The sequence below is a fragment of the Arvicola amphibius genome, chromosome 6, assembly GCF_903992535.2.
Source record: "Arvicola amphibius chromosome 6, mArvAmp1.2, whole genome shotgun sequence".
Lineage (NCBI taxonomy): Eukaryota > Metazoa > Chordata > Mammalia > Rodentia > Cricetidae > Arvicola > Arvicola amphibius.
Window position 1 is genome coordinate 85,286,231 of NC_052052.2, and position 18,982 is coordinate 85,305,212.

An 18,982-nucleotide genomic window follows, 5' to 3' on the forward strand; every position below is an offset into this window, starting at 1 on the left:
CTCATCATACTCCCCGTGTATGACAAAGGTTCTGCTGTAGTCTCATACATTCCCATACTGTGCTTCCCTATCTCAAAGCTGTTCCTGAAGAGAATGATCCTTGTCTTGTATATGTAAAGACTATCATTATTATGAAAGAAATTGTGCAAAGCTTATATCCCGCATAGCCAGCTAATCAAGAAATCTGTCTATGCCCCAAGGGCAGCCAATACCGGGATGTCTGCCATTGACCTCCAGGAAGCATAGTCCCATGGGACAAGTCACTCCCATCCAGCATAATGACATATGTCATGTCACACAGATGACACTGGAGTTGGTGTGGCAGTTGGGGATTTGTTGAATATATTTTCTGGGCCTTTGAGTTGTAATTCTTCTCTTTCTTCTACCCCAATTATTCTTAGGTTTGGTCTTTTCATGATGTCCCAGATTTCCTGGATGTTTTGTGTTAAGAATTTGTTGGATTTGTTTTGTTCTTTAATCTGTGAGTTTATTTCCTCTATAGTATCTTCAGAGTCTGAGATTCTTTCTTCTATCTCTTGTATTCAGTTGGAAATACTTGTCATGAAGTTTCTGTTCGTTTACTCAGAATTTCCATTTCCAGTCTTCCCTCAGATTGTGTTTTCTTCATTATCTCCATTTCATTTTTCAGGTCTTGAACTGTTTCCCTTACCTGTTTGATTGCTTTTTCTTGTTTTTCTTGTGTATCTTTGAGAGATTTATTTATTTCATCTACCTTTTTGTTTGTCATCTCCATTTCTTTATGGCAGTTTTTTTTACCTCCTGTTTTAGGTCCTCTATTATTTTCATAAAGTACTGTTTAAGATTGATTTCTTCTATTTCTTCTGGAGTAGGGTGTTCAATTCTTGTTGTTTCAGGATGTCTGGATTCTGGTGATGTCATGTTGCCTTTCATGTTGTTGGAGGAGTTCTTGAATTGGCGCCTGCCCATCTCTTCCTTCAAATGGAGCCAGGAGGGACTTGTCTTAGACCAATCTTTGCTGTGACTGAATCTGGTTGGATCTCCTCAGTGCCAGAGCAGAAGCTATTCCTTGCAAAACAATCTGAAGGAGCCCACACTCCCTTTCAGGAATCATCAGACCTGTCTGGAGGGCAGCCTCTCACCGCTTTGGGTGGATGGCCTTAGTACAGGAGCAGGAAACTTGAATACACTAGGGAAAGCTTGGGAGAGGCAGGGACGTGAGAACCAAAGACAACACTGCACCAGGAGCTGGGGGAGGGGAGATGTGCTCGCTTCCAGGGCAGGTTGCCCCAGGGTCACACACACTCACCTGTCCATATGGAACTCCCTTATTTTGTAGTTTTAACCAATAACTACCCCCTTTACAACTGAATTCATATAACATTCATATTTTTTTCATACAATGGATTTAAACTGCTTAAAAAATGACCTGTTCCACTGCTTGAATTTCAGGGGAGATATGTTTAAGGTCAGAACTCTTCCTCAATGTTTGTTTTCAGGTGCTCTATTTCTATCTGCTGGTTTTGATTCTGCCATGTCTCATGGCTAGCCTTTCAGAGCAGCAAACTATGCTTCACTTTCACTTAGGCATTGCTAGTCTGGAGTACTGGGTGCTGAGAGGAATCTATAATTGAGTTTTGTGTTCACCATATATGGATCATTTCTCATCTATAATGTGCCCCTGATGCAACTTCATTTTCCAGGTGTCTTGATGCAGAATAAAGTTTTCATCAAAAACCACAGCTTTTAGTGGTCTGTTTTCAGTTGAGTGTTCTTGAATTTGTTCCCACAATATGTATCTTACACTAGGAAATAATCTATGGTAAGTTGTTTTTTGAAGCCTCTGGTACATCAAGGTGAACTTTGATTATCCTATCTAATATAAACCAATAACTATAGATTTGTGTAATTTTCCTAATAATCTAAATATTCTACTTTCTTCTGCCAACTGGGGTGTTCTGGAAGAGTTATAGACATTCTCTTTTCAAGCTTTGGCCATTCCACAGTAAATACAATTTACATTTAAACACATCTAATAATCTGAGCAAAGAACTTGAGTTAATATTGAGGCTCAGTGCTAGTAATCCTGATAGAATCTCAAAAAAGGCAGTGTGCTGAAAAACTAGGGTTGAATTACTGGTTCTTGGTCTGTGAGCTAATTTATTTACAGTCTCTGCACAGCCACCATCAGCATGAGTGTCCAAGAGGTAGACAAAACTTGTAGTGACTGAGAAGGCAGGGCTAGGACCTGCATTTGCAGAAGGCTTGGTCACATCTAAGGGATGATAGGCATTGCTTTGTTTTATTCACATTTGAACTTCACTGTAGTCAGGGATGAGGTGTCATCTTCTAGTCCAAAATAAAATCTTCAGGTAACATCTCAGTTTCTTGATAGAATGGTTTGGATCTGGCATTTTCAAATTCTTGAAAAAACAGTGAAAGAAAAAATGACTACATGCTTACAAGAGAGATAACTAACATCTCATACCAAAAGACTGATTAAATTGTGAAAACATCCTTTACTATATGAAATTTCCAAGATGCTTTTTTGGTACGCAAAATTAAAATATAAATTTGTAAGATTTAAAGAGAAATGAAAGAACAAGCATATATGTAAAGGTTGAGATTGCTATTTTTGCTATTTGGAAGATAAGTTTTTTGCTGGTGGTTAGTTCTTTGTCACTTAACACAAGGTAGGCTCATATGGGAACCCTTTATTGAGAAACTGCTTCTATATATTACCTGTAGACAAGTCAGTAGGGACATTTTCTTGATTAATGATTGATGTGTGAGGGTCCATCTCACTGGGAGCAGTTCCTTTCCTGTTGAAGGAATGGTGGACTGTGTTCCACCACCTGGCTCCTGGCTCCTGGCTAGCTTTATACCTGAAATAACAACACACAAATTGTATTCATTTAAACACTGCCTGACCCATTAGTTGCAGCCTCTTATTGGCTAGTTCTCACATCTTGATTGACCCATTTCTAATAATCTGTGTAGCACCATGAAGTGGTAGCTTACCAGGAAGATTCTAACCTGCATCCATCTCAGAGAGGAGAGCTATGGTGTCTGCCTCACTGCCTTCTTCCTCCCAGCATTCTTTTCTGTCTTCCCCACCTACCTATGTTCTGACCTATCAGGCCAAGCAGTTTTCTTTGTTAATTAACCAATGAAAGCAACAGATAGATAGAAGACCCTCCCACATCATTTCCCCCTTTTCTGTTTAAACAAAAAAGAAAGGCTTTAACTTTAACATAGTAAAATTACATGTAACAAAACAGTTATCAAGCAAGAATTATAATTACAATATTTATATCTATTTTATCTTTATCATAGTAATGGAAAACGATAAGTATAACTAACCATTCTTCAACTCCATCAAAGACTCCAGAACGATATAATATTACCTAAGCAAACAAGAAATAAGCAACTTCCAAACTCTAGAAATGACAGAGACATCTTGCTGCCTGTACAGTCACCCAAAGTTCCTCTGTACCATTGGGGCATCCATCTTTGGCCTTCAGGCCCATAGTATCCAGCATATATTTCCATGAAGCAGGAAATTTCAAAGAACTCAGTCACTTTCTGCTGTGTCCTGCAGAATGTCTCGTAGACTCTTTCATGAATCAGGAACCCCAAAAGACCACCTCACCTTTAGGCAAGTTCAGCAGTCCTCTCTCTGAGGGTTCTCTGTGTCCAGTTTATGCAACAGTCCAGGCAAGAGCAGTTTCTTGCCCAAATGGCTATCAAACTCCAAAAGGAGCTTCTTCAATGCCCATCTTCCTCTTGAAGTAGCTGGTGCTGCCAGGAGCAGGCATGTCTCATTGTCATGAAAAGCCCTAAGTTATTAATACATTAAATGCCATATTCTGTAGTCTTTGAAAGATATGAGGAATGCCTTTCTAACTGAAATATATCTCTACATACCTAGAAAATCTAACTAACATGAATACAAGCTTGACTATTATTGATGATTATTCATTAACAACCTATATTTCCTAATTATACACTACATTTTTAAATGAACTACACAATCACAATACCTCAATCAAGAGCAGAAACACATATACATATAACAAAATTGACCTTAACTTTATACCAATAAAGCAAAATTTATACCAATGTAAATTATTCATATCTATATCATATCCCCCTTTAAACACAAAAGAACACTTATAAACAATATTTGGGAATATGGACATAGTTATTTCCCTCCCAACTGCTTCGTGCTGAATGGGAGCACTGTTATTTAGGTCTTTCATGTCGGGGTCATCTCAGTCGGCAGTTGAGCGAAGTAATTTTTTGATGGTGTTTACAGCAACCTTTTAGGAGGGCGTGGTCTATCATACCATATTGGGATAAAAGCAATCCACAGGGTCTCATCTTCTGTGAAAACAAAAGAAGAAACTCTTTTCCAAAGCATGATATCCTTAGATCCAAATTCTGAAGTCAATATACCTTTAGAACATATATGCAGGTTCAGCTTAGTAGCACACACAATGAAATGTCTCTCTGTATTTAGCTCCTTCACAGTCAAAAAGTTCGAAGAAAATACAATATACAGAATCCAAACTCTGAATTTTCCATTTTTATGTGGCTTATTTTTCTTTATTTCTTTTAATCTATAACTATCTATACTCTGTCTCTTAAAGACTTTACCCTTTTTAAGGCATTAGCTTTTTTCTCTATATTCTTTTTCTTCTCTCTCCCAAGCCTATATTATGTCTAACACTATGACCCATTTAGAGGTCTTTTATGTCTGAATCTGTCCTATTGTGAATCTGTAACTTTTTACCGCCCAGGAGCACTTTTGATTTGTGCCTTTAAATCGCTAAGCACTTAAGAATCTAAGCTGTGACATTCCTAGGTCAAAAGCAGGTACTGTGGGCTTGCCTTACCCAGTCCAACATGGTGGAGCTGCTTGTGACTGAATCAGTTGTGCCTCTGAGCTGCAGAGTAGCAGGCTGCTCTGGATGTTGGCCCTACCTCTCTCCAATTTTAAAATGGTGAATGTACCATTTCTGGTAGCTCTGGGGCCACCAGGTAGGAGCCACACTCAGCAGTTTAACTCTGAGACTGAGCGTGCAGCACAGAAACTCTTTTTATCCAAGTTACAGCTAAATCTCACATGCAGAGCATTGCACAACCTAGAAACATCTCTCTGTATGGTGTCAGAAATCCACCATGCTCTCCCATCTGCCTAAGCCTGATCCCACAGTCTGCCCAGGTGCAGGTGGGGAGCGCTGAGCCATTGGCATGGTCTCAGAGTACTTTGTTCCTGATCCCAAGTGTGCACACAATCATCCAGTCTCATAAAAGCCATTGAAATGCTTTATAGCCAGAGTTTGTGCTAGCGGCACAGCCCAGGAAGCTGCATTTTAAAACCACGCAGCTTTTTTTCCTGCTATAGCTGCTGAGTTAGGGAAATTTCTCTGCAGCATGCCACCAACAAACAGCAAAAAGCTGTGTTAAACTTTCTCTCTCTCCTTTTTAAGCCCTCTCGGGTTTTTAAGTTGATTTAGTCCATTATGTTGGAGCACCAATTGTAGAAGGAACGGAAGGCTGCATCCAGTCGCCTGGTCCCTGGCTAGCTTTATACCCGAAATAACAACACACAAATTGTATTCATTTAAACACTGCCTGGCCCATTAGTTCCAGCCTCTTATTGGCTAGTTCTCACATCTTGATTGACCCATTTCTAATAATCTGTGTAGCACCACGAAGTGTTGGTTTACCATGAAGATTCTAACCTGCATCCATCTCAGAGAAGAGAGCTATGGCATCTGTCTCACTGCCTTTTTCCTCCCAGCATTCTTTTCTGTCTTCCCCACCTACCTATGTTCTGACCTATCAGGCCAAGCAGTTTTCTTTGTTAATTAACCAATGAAAGCAACAGATAGATAGAAGACTCTCCCACATCACTTCCCTGTGCAGGCTGTATAATGAAGCAAACTTAGCAAGCCATGAGGGACAAGCCTGTAGGCAGTACTCTTTCACAGCCTCTGCTTCAATTCTTGCCTCAAGTTTCTGCCCTGCTTCCCCAGTGATGGACTATAAAGTACACGCTGAAACCCAGTGTGGTGGTGTCCACCTTTAATCTTAATGGCAGCCTTTGTGAGGTAGAAACAAGCAAATGTCTGTGAGTTCAAGGCCAGCCTGGTCTGCATAATACATTATAGTACAGTCAGAGCTACAGAGTGATGTAGATGGAGTGGCGGGCTGTGTCCCACCACCCGGATAGCTTTACCCAAATAATTACACGGAAACTGTATTCATTTAAACACTGCCTGGCCCATTAGTACTAGCCTCTTATTGGCTAATTCTCATATCTTGCTTAACCCATATTTAGTAATCTGTGTAGCACCATGAGGTGGTCGCTTACCAGGAGAGATCTTAACCTGCATCTGTCTTGGAGAAGAGAAGCATGGCGACCGACTATGGTGACTGCCTGAAGCGTCTGCCTTCTCTCTCCCAGCATCCTGTTCTGTCTACTCCACCCACCTATGTTCTGACCTATTGGGCCAAGCAGTTTCTTTATTAATTAACCAATGAAAGTCCTCCATCAGAGTGAGACCTTGTCTCACAAAACTAAACAAAACAAACAAAACACTGCAAACATACACACACACACACACACACACACTCCTAAGCATACACTGAAATAAATACTTTCCTTCCAAATTCTTTTGGTCATAGTATTTATTACATCAATAGAAAACAAACTAAAACATTACTCAACATTAATTAATTCTTAAGGGTTAGTGCATTCTGTTATAAGGGCTATAAAATTATTTAATATGTATTATACTGTATATATATTCTAAAGTTATCAAAGATAAAACCAGTATTATTTACAAAAAGACAAGATTTAATTTAGGGATCTCTATATTCATTAAATTATTAGACACAATATTTATGTTTGAGGAATGGTGAGATAGCAGAGCAAGTAAAAGCATTTGCTGTACAAGCCTGACAGACCTGAACTCTGTCACTAGAATTCACAGTGGAAGAAGAGAGAAATGCCTCCTAAAAGTTGTCTTCTGACCTTCACACATGAACAATGGTATTTTCATACCCCATTCACATACATATATACACAATAGTAATAATTTTTAAGAAATTAAATATATCTTTGTTTTAGTAGAAAATGTTCTTGTGTTATATGTTATACAGTGCTCTTTGAATGGGTTCTGATATATACAACATGATGAAATGTCATAGGAAGTAATATTTTTAAAAATTTTCAAATATGCCATTTTTTAAAAATCTCTGTAAATATACAAATGCTGTAGGTCTGGTCTGCAACCATTGTTCCCAACAGAGATACTCCTGTCTAACTTGGAGAATAAAATTAACCATTTGCTAACTCCCTTAGTTTTTCAGACAAAAAGAAAGAGCTTTTATATCCAAAACTAATTACAGTGTCAACATTTGGAGAAATTTAGCTGTGTTTTTCCTTCCTGCCTTTTCTACTAAAATAAAATAATTGTTCAAAGTCCTTTGTTATCTTAGCTTACCCTCATAAAATTTAATGTCTGTAACTCTCAGGCTCTGGGAGATAATTTAAAAAAAGTTTAAAGAATCTTTTATTTTTTATTTTATTTTTTTATCTAAGCAGGTGCTAGAGAGATTACTCAGTGGTTAAGAGCCCTGATTGCTCTTCAGAGGATCCAGGTTCAATTTCCAGCACCCACATAGCAGCTAACAACCATTTGTAATTCCAGTCCCAGAGGATCCAAAGCCCTTTGGCCTCTGTGAGCATTGCATGCATGTGATGCACATACATGCGTGCAGACAAAACAGCCATATACATATAATTAAAAACCAAAAAGTATAAAAAGTAAAAACTAAAAAACCTTGGCAGCAATAAAGTCTGACTAATTCTTACAACAAACAAGAAACTTAGATTTCAACCATGTGTGAACAAGTTGTCCTAAGTTGGCTGTTACTTTATGTCATAAATGTAATTTAGATTGTTAGTAAATTTGCTTCTTATGTTGCTCTCTCCTATGGTATTAATATGGAGGTTTTTATGGTAAAGTAAATTTTCTTTCCTAAAGTAAAGGAATTTTTAACAGAAAAGTAAGAAAAAACTTAGAAGCTTACTTATGTCATTAGAAGATTAACAAAAGACTGAGATTAGAAATGTACACATTTGTTAGTTTACCATAGTAAAAAATATTAAAAATCACCCAGGCAGTGGTGACACAAGCCTTCTATCCCAGCATTCAGGAATCAGGGATAGGTGGATCTCTGTGAGTTTGAGGTCAACCTGGTCTACAGAGAGTTCTAGGATAGACAGGAATACACAGAGAAACCCTGCCTTGAAAAAAATAAAATATACATACATATGTACATACATATATATAATAGAGTACATGTTACTATGTTACATATTCTTTATATATTATACATTTTATATTATAACTTATAGATCAAATATATATTAAAAATCAGTTCAGTTAACACAATAGTTTACTTCCCAGTACCCATGTCAGGCTGTAACAACTGCAACTGCCTGTAACTCAGGTGTCAGGGAATCTGCATACACCCACACACAGAAACATCATTAAAAATTTTTGGTTTTTTAGCCGGGCGGTGGTGGTGCATGCCTTTAATCCCAGCACTCGGGAGGCAGAGGCAGGCGGATTTCTGTGAGTTCGAGACCAGCCTGGTCTACAAGAGCTAGTTCCAGGATAGGCTTCAAAGCTACAGAGAAACCCTGTCTCGAAAAACCAAAAAAAAAAAAAAAAAAAATTTGGTTTTTTTAAATCAATTTAGCCTGAAAGAAAAGGATCCTATTGGGTACTTCTAACCACTCCCTACACTATGCAACTTAAATACATGAACTCCTAGATTTGTAGGAGTTCAAACTTGTGCCACACTTCAAACTTGTGCCAGCTTCTAAGAAAATACCCACGTGGACTTATTTGGGTGAGACTCATCTTCCACTACATCACTAACTTTCACTTTTTATATCTCTTAAATCCTTTTATACTTAAATGTTTTAAAAATGAAAACTTTAAATTTTTCTTTGGCATGTTTTCCTGTTGTGAGACATAACAATGCTTTTGGTTTTAGGAAAACTACAAATGATGGTTGTGTTTGCTGTGATAGCTTACTGAGATCTTACAAAGATCTCTTGTTTTATTTAACTCAATTCTTCATGTTTACATAATTCAAGTTTCTCACTGCCTTCATAAAATCAATTACTCATCATTCAGTATGATTTGGACCTTAGTACACAGTTTTTGTTTTGTGTTTGTTTGTTGGTATTTTTTTGAGACAGGGTTTCTCTGTGTAACCTTAGCTGTCATGCACCTTGCTTTGTACACAATGCTGACCTTAATCTCACAAAGATCTGCCTGCCTCTGATTCCTGAGTGCTGGGATTGAAGGTGTATCCTACCACACCTAGTGATAAACAATTTTTAAATTGTCCTTTTTAATTTTTTTGGGGGGACAGGATTTCTCTGTAGCTTTGGAGCCTGTCTTAGAACTAACTCTTGTAGACCAGGCTGGACTTGAACTCACAGAGATTTGCCTGCCTCTGTTTCCTGAGTACTTGGATTAAAGGTATACATCACCACCACCTGGCTGCAGTTTTTGAATTGTCAAAGACTTACTTTAAAGTTTCCAAAAGAAACTCCATTTTAGGTATACCTTTATTTTAAACACAGATGTACAGAGGTATGGAACTCCCTACTTCCTACTAAGAAAAAAAAAGAAATGTAATAGTTGCATCCAACCCATTGGGTTACTGTGTCACTATGAATATTAACATGTTAGAGTAAACAAATTAAAAAACTCCTAACACACTGTGACTTCTCCAGCCCTGGGTTGACCTTTTATATTCAAATTTTACAAAAAAATCTCCAATGATAACACACTAATGTTTTTTTTTAACCTCATAAGAGTCCATGTTTCTTGATTGAGCCATTAGAGTTTCACAGTTACCCATAATTTTCAAAAATCAAACAATATTCATATTTTATCAGTGAAAGTAAATGGCAACTTTAGAAATTACTTCTATTGTAGTTCTAGCTTCTTTCTGATATTAAAAAAGAAATACAATTTGACCATGTCCACAAAAATCTATGGAAAACCTGTCTTCTCACAATTTTAATCTTTCCATCTCTGTCTTTGTTGACAGAGGCTGCTGTCCTGTCCTGTCCCACAGCCATTCAGTCCCAAAGAAACACACAGAAGTCTACATTAATTATAAACGGGTTGGACTATTAGCTCAGGATTCTCATTAACTAAATTAATCTTAAGTTAACCCATAATTCTTGTCTGTGTTAGCCACATGTCTTGGTAGCTTTTATCAATGGGGCATTCTTATCTTGCATCCTCTGTATCTGGGTGACGACTACAGACTTAGCCTTTCTTCTTTCCAGAATTTATTATTTTGGTCACCCCGCTTATACTTTCTGCATGGCTACTGGCCAATCAGTGCTTTATTAAACCAATACAAGTAACAAATCTTTCCAGAGTACAAGACCATTGTCCCACAGTATTTTCCCTTTATTTTTTCAAACAAGAACTCTGAATCTAATCTCCTTTGTTTAGCTTCTTTTTGACCATTATTTAAAACAACTTGTAACCAGCACTCTAAACAAAGACAAACATCTCTAATCCATTATTTTGGGAACATGGGCCTAGTTTTTTAGGCTACTTTTTGCTCATTAGGGGCACTGATAATTTAAGTCTTATGGAGACTTAAATAATATTTAGAATTATGGTCAAGACCTGACTGGAATATTCTGTGAGGATTGATCATCTTAGCCAGCATTCTTGAGGCTGTTCTGAAGGTAGAACTCAGAAAAAAACTCCAATAGAGGTCCTCTGAAATGTTGGATCATCTGGGCCATCTACTCCTATTGGAAATTTTGTGTGTGTAGTTGTTTGTTGTGTTTCTGTTTTTGTTTTTATTTTTTTTGAAACAGGGTTTCTCTGCATGAAAGCCCTGGCTATCCTGGAACTTGCTTTGTAGACCAGGTTGACCTCAAAATCACTGAGATCCACCTGCCTCTGCCTCCTGAGTACTGGGATTAAAGGTGTGCACCACCACTGCCCAATTTCCATTATGTTTTCTTAATAGACCACAAGCTTCTGCTAATCCAAAACATAAGAATGCCACCAGGCAGCATATGTCACTTATAATACTTTCCCTATTTTGCTATAATATGCCAGTATATCTGGTAAGTGCCTTAATTTGGTCTTTCTTTGTTGTGTGACTAAGTTACATAATAAAGTTTCATGTAACCCCTTCCATTGTGGAAGTCTTTTGGAACAACTTTAATCCATGTTTTAGACCATCACCTTTCATGTACCCATGGTCTAGAAATATGAATTAAGGTTACTTACACAATAAGAATGACCTATCTCTCTCTGGGTAGATGACTTAGCAGTTCAGATCTCTGGCTGCTCTTCCAGAGGACCCAGGTTTGATTCTCAGCACTCACATGACAATTCACAACTGCTTTTAAGAGGCCTAGTGCCAGGCCTGTAGAGATGGCTCAGAAGTTAAGGGCACTTACTATTCTTCCAGAGGACCTGGGTTCAATTCCCAGCAACCACATGGCAGCTCACAAATGTCTGTAACTCCAGTTCTAGGGAACCTGACACCCTAACATGGATATACATGTGAGGCAAAAAACCAATGCACATAAAATAAAAATAACCCCCCCCAAAGAGGTCTACTGCCCCTCTTTTGGGCCTCTGAGGGAACTGCATACATTGGTGCACACACACATACACAAAGAGAGGAGAGAGATGAGAGAGAAGTCGAGAGAGAGAGAGAGAGAGAGAGAACCTCTAAAGAAAGAGAGAAAACGGAGACTCCTAGGTCAGAGAGGGCTGGAGAAAACAAGCTCCACTAGGAGCAGAAGCCAGGAGCAAGTCTAGCCCTGGGAGCCAACCTAGTCCTGGGACACTGGCAGATCAGGATTGAGCCAGCAACCTGACTCAGAGTCTGCAATCTCCACTGGAACTGGAGTGGGACTGAACCAGTTAGCTAAGACACAAAGAGAACAAGCTCCACTAGGAGCAGAAGCCAGGAGCAAACCCAGTCCTGGGACATAGGTGGATCAGGACTGAGCCAGCAACCAGATTTAGAGTCAGAAATCTCCACCACAACAGGTACAACTCAAAGCCAGGGACTTCTGCATGAGGAGATCCAGACCAAGATTTACAGAAACAGATCAAAGCCAGCAGCCTAGGCCAAAGTAGACCTGAAGTAGCAAACTCCAAGATAGCAGACCAAAGCACAGGAGTGCTGAGCTATATCCAGGAACATGAATAACCAATGGGGTAACTAGAACTGTGACACTGAGTGTACCATGAGGAACAACCATCTGAGCTTTGGATTTACTGGCACCTAGAAGACTATTCAACAGAATCTCAGACAACCCCTATTAGAGGAAAAGATGAGCAGAAAATGTAAGATCATATGCTACAACACAAAGAGCAACACAATACCAGTAAAACCTAAAGACCCTAGAAAAGCAAGATCTGAACAACCAAATACGGATGACATAGGAAAAAAATGATCTAAAAAATAACCTCAAGAGAATGTTTGAAATTCTTAAAGATGAAATGAGAAATTACCTTAAAGAAATGGAGGAAAAAACAAACAAAAATTGGAAGATATCAGCAAATCACTTAAAGAAAACCAAGAAATGGAACTCAAACATATAAAAGAAACTATTCAGTACTTGAAAACTATGATAGAAAAAATAATGAAAACACAAGCTGAAGGAATTATAGAAACAGAAATTATGAGAAAAAGAGAAAAAACCACAAATGCAAGTATGAAAAACAGAATACAAGAAATGGAAGAGAGAATCTCAAGCACTGAAGATATTATACAGGAAATAGACTCATCAGTTAAAGAGAACATTAAATCTAACAAAAGCTTAACCCAAAATATCCATGAAATATGGGACACCATAAAAGGCCAAATTTTAGAAAAATAGGTATAGAAGAAGAAGTTGTTCAACTCAAAGGCACAGAAAATTTGTTTAACAAAATCATAGATGAAAACTTCCCTACCTAAAGAAAGATATGCCTATGAAGATACAAGAAGCTTACAGACCACCAAATAGACTGGATTTTAAAAAAAAGTCCTCTTGCCATATAATAATCAAAACACTAAACATACAGAGAAAAGAAAGAATATTAAGCTGCACTGAGGAGATCCATCCAGAGAGGTAAGTGTGTGTCCACTCAGCCGGCAGGCTGCCCCAGGAAGGGAGTACAAGCCCCCTCCAATTCCCTAAACGTTTCTGGCCATTCAGTGGGGCGTGTCCCCAGCTACTGGCTTTCTCTATTTATTCCATCCCAGCTTGCCCCCAAGCACCCCTTTCCATCTGCAGGTTGTAGGATCTCCCAACTCAGCCTGCTTTGGGGCTGAGGGTCTGGGGACCCAATGGTGAGTGCTCCTGCCACAGAGGTTTCTATATTCCACACGACCCTGCCTCCACCAAGTCTGCCCTTTTGTCTGCGAGGTCCTTGGCCAGCAAGAGGACCTGCTCCTGTACTGAAGGGATCAATCTGGTGGGGTAAGTGTATGCCCGCCTAGCTGGCCAGACAGCCTGGGAAAGGAGTACAGGACCCCTCCGGTTCCCTAAAATTACTGGCCATTCAGTGGGCCTTCTCCCTGGCTACTGGCTTTCTCTATTTACCCTATCCCATCTTGCCACCCAGCATTCCTTCCCATCTCTGGAGTCCTTAGATCCACCACTATAGCCTGCTTCAGGGCAGATGGGATCTGATAACCAACTCCAGTGCTGAAGGGACCTAAGAGAGGGCAGACCAAGAAAAACCCCCAAGTACACAGTCAGCCACAGCAAAGATTGGATCAACACGCCAAGATTCTCCTGACTGCATTTGAATAAAGAAATGGGCAGGCACCAATACAAGAATTTTTCCAACAACCTGAAAAGCAATATGATAACACCAGAATCCAGCGAACATGCAACAGGAAGACTTAAACACCCTAATCCAGAAGAAGTAGAAGAAATTGACTTTAAATGTAACATTATGAAAATGATAGAGACCCTTAAACAGCATGTAAAAAACTACCTAAAAGAAATGGATGAGAAGATGAACTAAAAGTTCGAAGAAATGAATAAATCCCTCAAAGATAGCCAAGAAAACCAAGACAGAGCAATCAAACAAGTAAATGAAACAGTTCAAGACTTGAAAACTGAAATGGAGGTAATGAAGGAAACACAAAGCGAGGGATGGCTGGATATGGAAAAATGTACAGGAATTCAGAGAGAAGTATAACCAACAGAATACAAGAGATAGGAGAAAGAATCTCAGATGCTAAAGATACTATAGAGGAAATAAACAAATAGACTGGCTCAAAAAAATTCCCTTGCCATATAATAATTAAAACACAAAACATACAGAATAAAGAAAGAATATTAAGAGTAGCAAAGGAAAAAGGTCAAGTAACATATAAAAGTAAACCTATCAGAATTACACCTGACTTCTCTATGGAAACCATGAAAGCCAGAAGGTCTTGGATAGATGTGAGACCATGGATGCAAGCCCAGACTACTATACCCAGCAATCAATGGAGAAAACAAGATATTCCAGGATAAAACAAATTTAAGCAATACGTAACCAAAAACCCAGCCTTACAAAAAGTACTAAAAGGAAAACCACAACAAAAGGAAGCAAACAACACCCATAATCCCATAATAAAACAGAAATCTGATAACCCTACACCATCACAACTCAAAGAAGGGAAACACACAAATAATACCACCAAAACAAACAAACAAACAAATAAATAAAATAACCCGAGTTAACAACCACTGGTCATTAATATTACTTAATATCAATAGTCTCAATTCACCTATAAAAAGGCACAGGTTAAGAGAATGCGTATGAAAACAAGATCCAACATTCTGCTGTTTACAAGAAACACACCTCAACCACAAAGACAGATGCTCAGGATGAAGTCTCATTCCTGAATATCTATGGCCCTAATACAAAAGCACCCACATATGTTGCTCTTGTTGTCTGTGCTACTGGGATTATATGTAGGAAGTTGTCTCCTGAGCTCATGTGTTGGAGTCTACTTCCCACTTTCTCTTCTATCAGGTTCAGTGTGGTCAGATTTGTATTGAGGTCTTTAATCCATTTGGATTTCAGTTTTGTGCATGGTGATAGATATTGATCTATTTTCATTCTTCTACAGGTTGACATCCAGTTATGCCAGCACCATTTGTTGAAGATACCCTCTTTCTTCCATTGCATACTTTTAGCTTCTTTGTCAAAAATCAGGTGTTCATAGGTTTGTGGGTTAATATCTGGGTCTTCAATTTGATTCCATTGGTCAACATCTCTGTTTTCATGCCACTACCAAGCTGTTTTCATTACTGTAGTTCTGCTATAGAGTTTGAAGTCGGGGAAGGTAATGCCTCCTGAAGCTCCTTTATTGTATAAGATTGTTTTGGCTATCCTGGGTTCTTGTTTTTCCATATAAAGTTGATTATTGTTCTCTCAAGGTCTGTGAAGAATTTTGTTGGGATTTTGATAGGGATTGCATTGAATTTATAGATTGCCTTTCGTAGAACTGCCATTTTTACTATGTTGATCCTACCCATCCAAGAGTATGGGAGATCCTTCCATTTTCTGGTGTCGTCTTCAATTTCTTTCTTCAAAGCCTTAAAGTTTCTGTCAAATCACTCTTTCACTTCTTTGGTTAGTGTAACTTCAAGATACTTTATGCTATTTGTGGCTATCATGAAAGGTGAAGTTTCTCTGATTTCCCTCTCTGCCTTTCTATCCTTTGAGTATAGCAAGGCTACTGATTTTTTTTAGTTGATCTTGTATCCTGTCACATCACTAAAGGTATTTATCAGCTGTAGGAGTTCTTTGGAAGAGTTTTTGGGGTCACTGATGTACACAACCATATCATCTGCAAATAACAAAAGTTCTTCCTTTCCAATTCGAATCCCTTTGATCTCCTTATGTTGTTTTATTGCTATTGCTAGAATATCAAGCACTATGTTGAAGAGATATGGTAAGAGCGGACAGCTTTGTTTTGTTCCTGTTCTTAGTGGAATGGCTTTGAGTTTCTCTCCGTTTAATTTGATGTTAGCTGTTGGTTTGCTGTATATTGCTTTTATTATATTTAGATATGATCTTTGTATCCCTAATCTCCCCAAGACCTTTATCATAAAGGGATGTTGAATTTTGTCAAATGCTTTTTCTGCATCCAATGAAATGATCATATGTTTTTTTTCAGTTTATTTATTTTTTTAAAGAAAAAAGATCATATTTCTTTGTCTCGTTTTGCTGTATAAAAAAGATCCCAATATAAATCAGGGAGGGGAGAAGACAGATACACCCACCCTTTAGTTAGAGAATGGGGGTGGGCAAGAGGGTAAGCTTCCTAAGAAGTGGTGAAGGGAATGTCATTTAAGGCTTAAATATTCTCTCTAAAAAACTGGAGGAGTCTCCACAGACCTAAAGGAAGGCAGATGTTGAGAGTCTCGTGCTCGGTGTCCAGAAATGAGGAAAGGCAGCCAGCCACTCTTCCACTCTGGGTCACTTTCTTCCTTGTGTAGGTAAGAGTGCTGCAGGGCCTGGAAGGCAGAGGTCCGCTTATGTGGGTTAAAAGTCAGCATCTCCAGCAGCAGCACTGACTGTACTGGTCGAGGCCCTCTGGGGGGGAAGGGGGAAAGGCTCCTCGGGGCAAAAGGCTCCTCGGGGCAGAGAGACTCTCGAGGCCAGTCGTCTTCTGGAGGCAATCCAATGAGATCAAAGATTTTGCCCAACTGGTCAGCTTCTGAGTTTCCATACAAGAGAGGCTTTCGACGGAACATCTCCACGAAGATAGAGCCAATGCTCAAAATGTCCACAGGCATGGCATAGGTAGACTGCAGGAGGACTTCAGGGGCAAGGTACCAGAGTGTGACAACCACAGGGGTGAGGGCCATCTGGTAGCACTAGATTCTGGCTAAGCCAAAGTCAGCCAGCTTGACGGTCCATTGCTTGTCACCAGGAAGTTCTCTGGTTTTAGGTCTCCTATATCCATTTGAAGAAAGAGATGGGCAAGCGCCAATGCCAAAACTCCTCCAACAACATGAAAGGCAACATGACATCACCAGAATCCAGGCATCCCGAAACAACAAGAATTGTACACCTTATTCCAGAGGAAATAGAAGAAATCGACCTTAAACAGTACTTTATGAAAATAATAGAGGACCTTAAACAGGAGGTAAAAAACTGCCATAAAGAAATGGAGATGACAAACAAAAAGGTAGACGAAATAAATAAATCTCTCAAAGATACACAAGAAAAACAAGAAAAAGCAATCAAACAGGTAAGGAAAACAGTTCAAGACCTGAAAAATGAAATGGAGATAATGAAGAAAACACAATCCGAGGGAAGGCTGGAGATGGAAATTCTGACTAAACGAACAGAAACTACAGAGACAAGTATTACCAACAGGATACAAGAGATGGAAGAAAGAATCTCAGACTCTGAAGATACTATAGAGGAAATAAACTCACAGATTAAAGAAAAAAACAAATCCAACAAATTCTTAAGACAAAATATCCAGGAAATCTGAGACACCATGAAAAGACCAAACCTAAGAATAATAATGGTAGAAGAAGGAGAAGAATTACAACTCAAAGGCCCAGAAAACATATTCAACAAAATTATAGAAGAAAACTTCCCCAACCTAAAGAAGGATGTTCCTATGAAGGTAAAAGAAGCCTATAGAACACCAAACAGACTGGATCAAAAGAAAGCATCCCCATGCCATATAATAATCAAAACACAAAACATACAGAATAAAGAACAGATATTAAGAGCTGCAAAGGAAAAAGGTCAAATAACATATAAGGGGAAACCTATCAGAATTACACCTGACTTCTCACTAGAAACCATGAAAGCCAGAAGGTCTTGGAGAGATGTGCTACAGGCACTAAGGAAACATGGATGCAAGCCCAAACTACTATTCCCTGCAAAGCTTGCATTCACCATTGATAGAGAAAACAAGATATTCCAGGACAAAAACAGATTTAAACAATACATAGCCATGAATCCAGCCTTGCAGAGAGTAATAGAAGGAAAATCACAAAACAAGGAGTCCAACAATGCCCACCATAACTCAAACATCTAGCGAGCCTTCACCAGCACAACTAGAAGAAGGGTAACACACAAACTCTACTACCAGAAAAAAAATGCCCGGAGTTAACAACCACTGGTCATTAATATCACTTAATATCAATGGACTCAATTCACCTATAAAAAGGCAGAGGCTAAGAGATTGGATAAGAAAACAGGATCCAACATTCTGCTGTTTACAAGAAACACACCTCAACCACAAAGACAGATACCTACTCAGAGTAAAGGGTTGGGAAAAGGTTTATCAAGCAAATGGACCTAAGAAACAAGTGGGTGTGGCCATACTAATTTCTAACAAAGTTGACTTCGAACTAAAATCCACCAGAAGAGATGTAAAGTGACACTTTATACTCATAACAGGAAAAATCCTTCAGAATGAAGTCTCAATCCTGAATATCTATGCACCTAATATAAAAGCTCCCACTTATGTAAAAGAAAAATTTCTAGAACTCAAGGCAGCCATCAAACCACACACATTAATAGTAGGAGACATCAACACTCCCCTCTCACCAATGAACAAGTCAATCAGACAGAAACCTAACAGAGAATTAAAAGACTTAATGGAGGTAATGAACCAAATGGACTTAACCGACATCTATAGAACATTGCGCCCAAATAGGAAAGAATATACCTTCTTCTCTGCGGCTCATGGAACCTTTTCGAAAATTGACCATATACTTGGTAACAAAGCAAACTTCCACAGTTACAAAAAAATATTAGTAACCACTTGTGTCTTATTGGATCATCATGGATTAAAATTAGAATTCAACAACAATGCTACCCCCAGAAAGCCCACAAACTTATGGAAACTGAACAGTCAACTACTGAACTGTACCTGGGTCAAG

General features: G+C 38.7%; 1 pseudogene; it reads right to left on the reverse strand.

Annotated features, from left to right (window-relative positions):
• Nucleotides 1-16,438: 16,438 nt before the first annotated feature.
• Nucleotides 16,439-17,037, reverse strand: LOC119816314 (annotated as a pseudogene).
• Nucleotides 17,038-18,982: the final 1,945 nt, after the last annotated feature.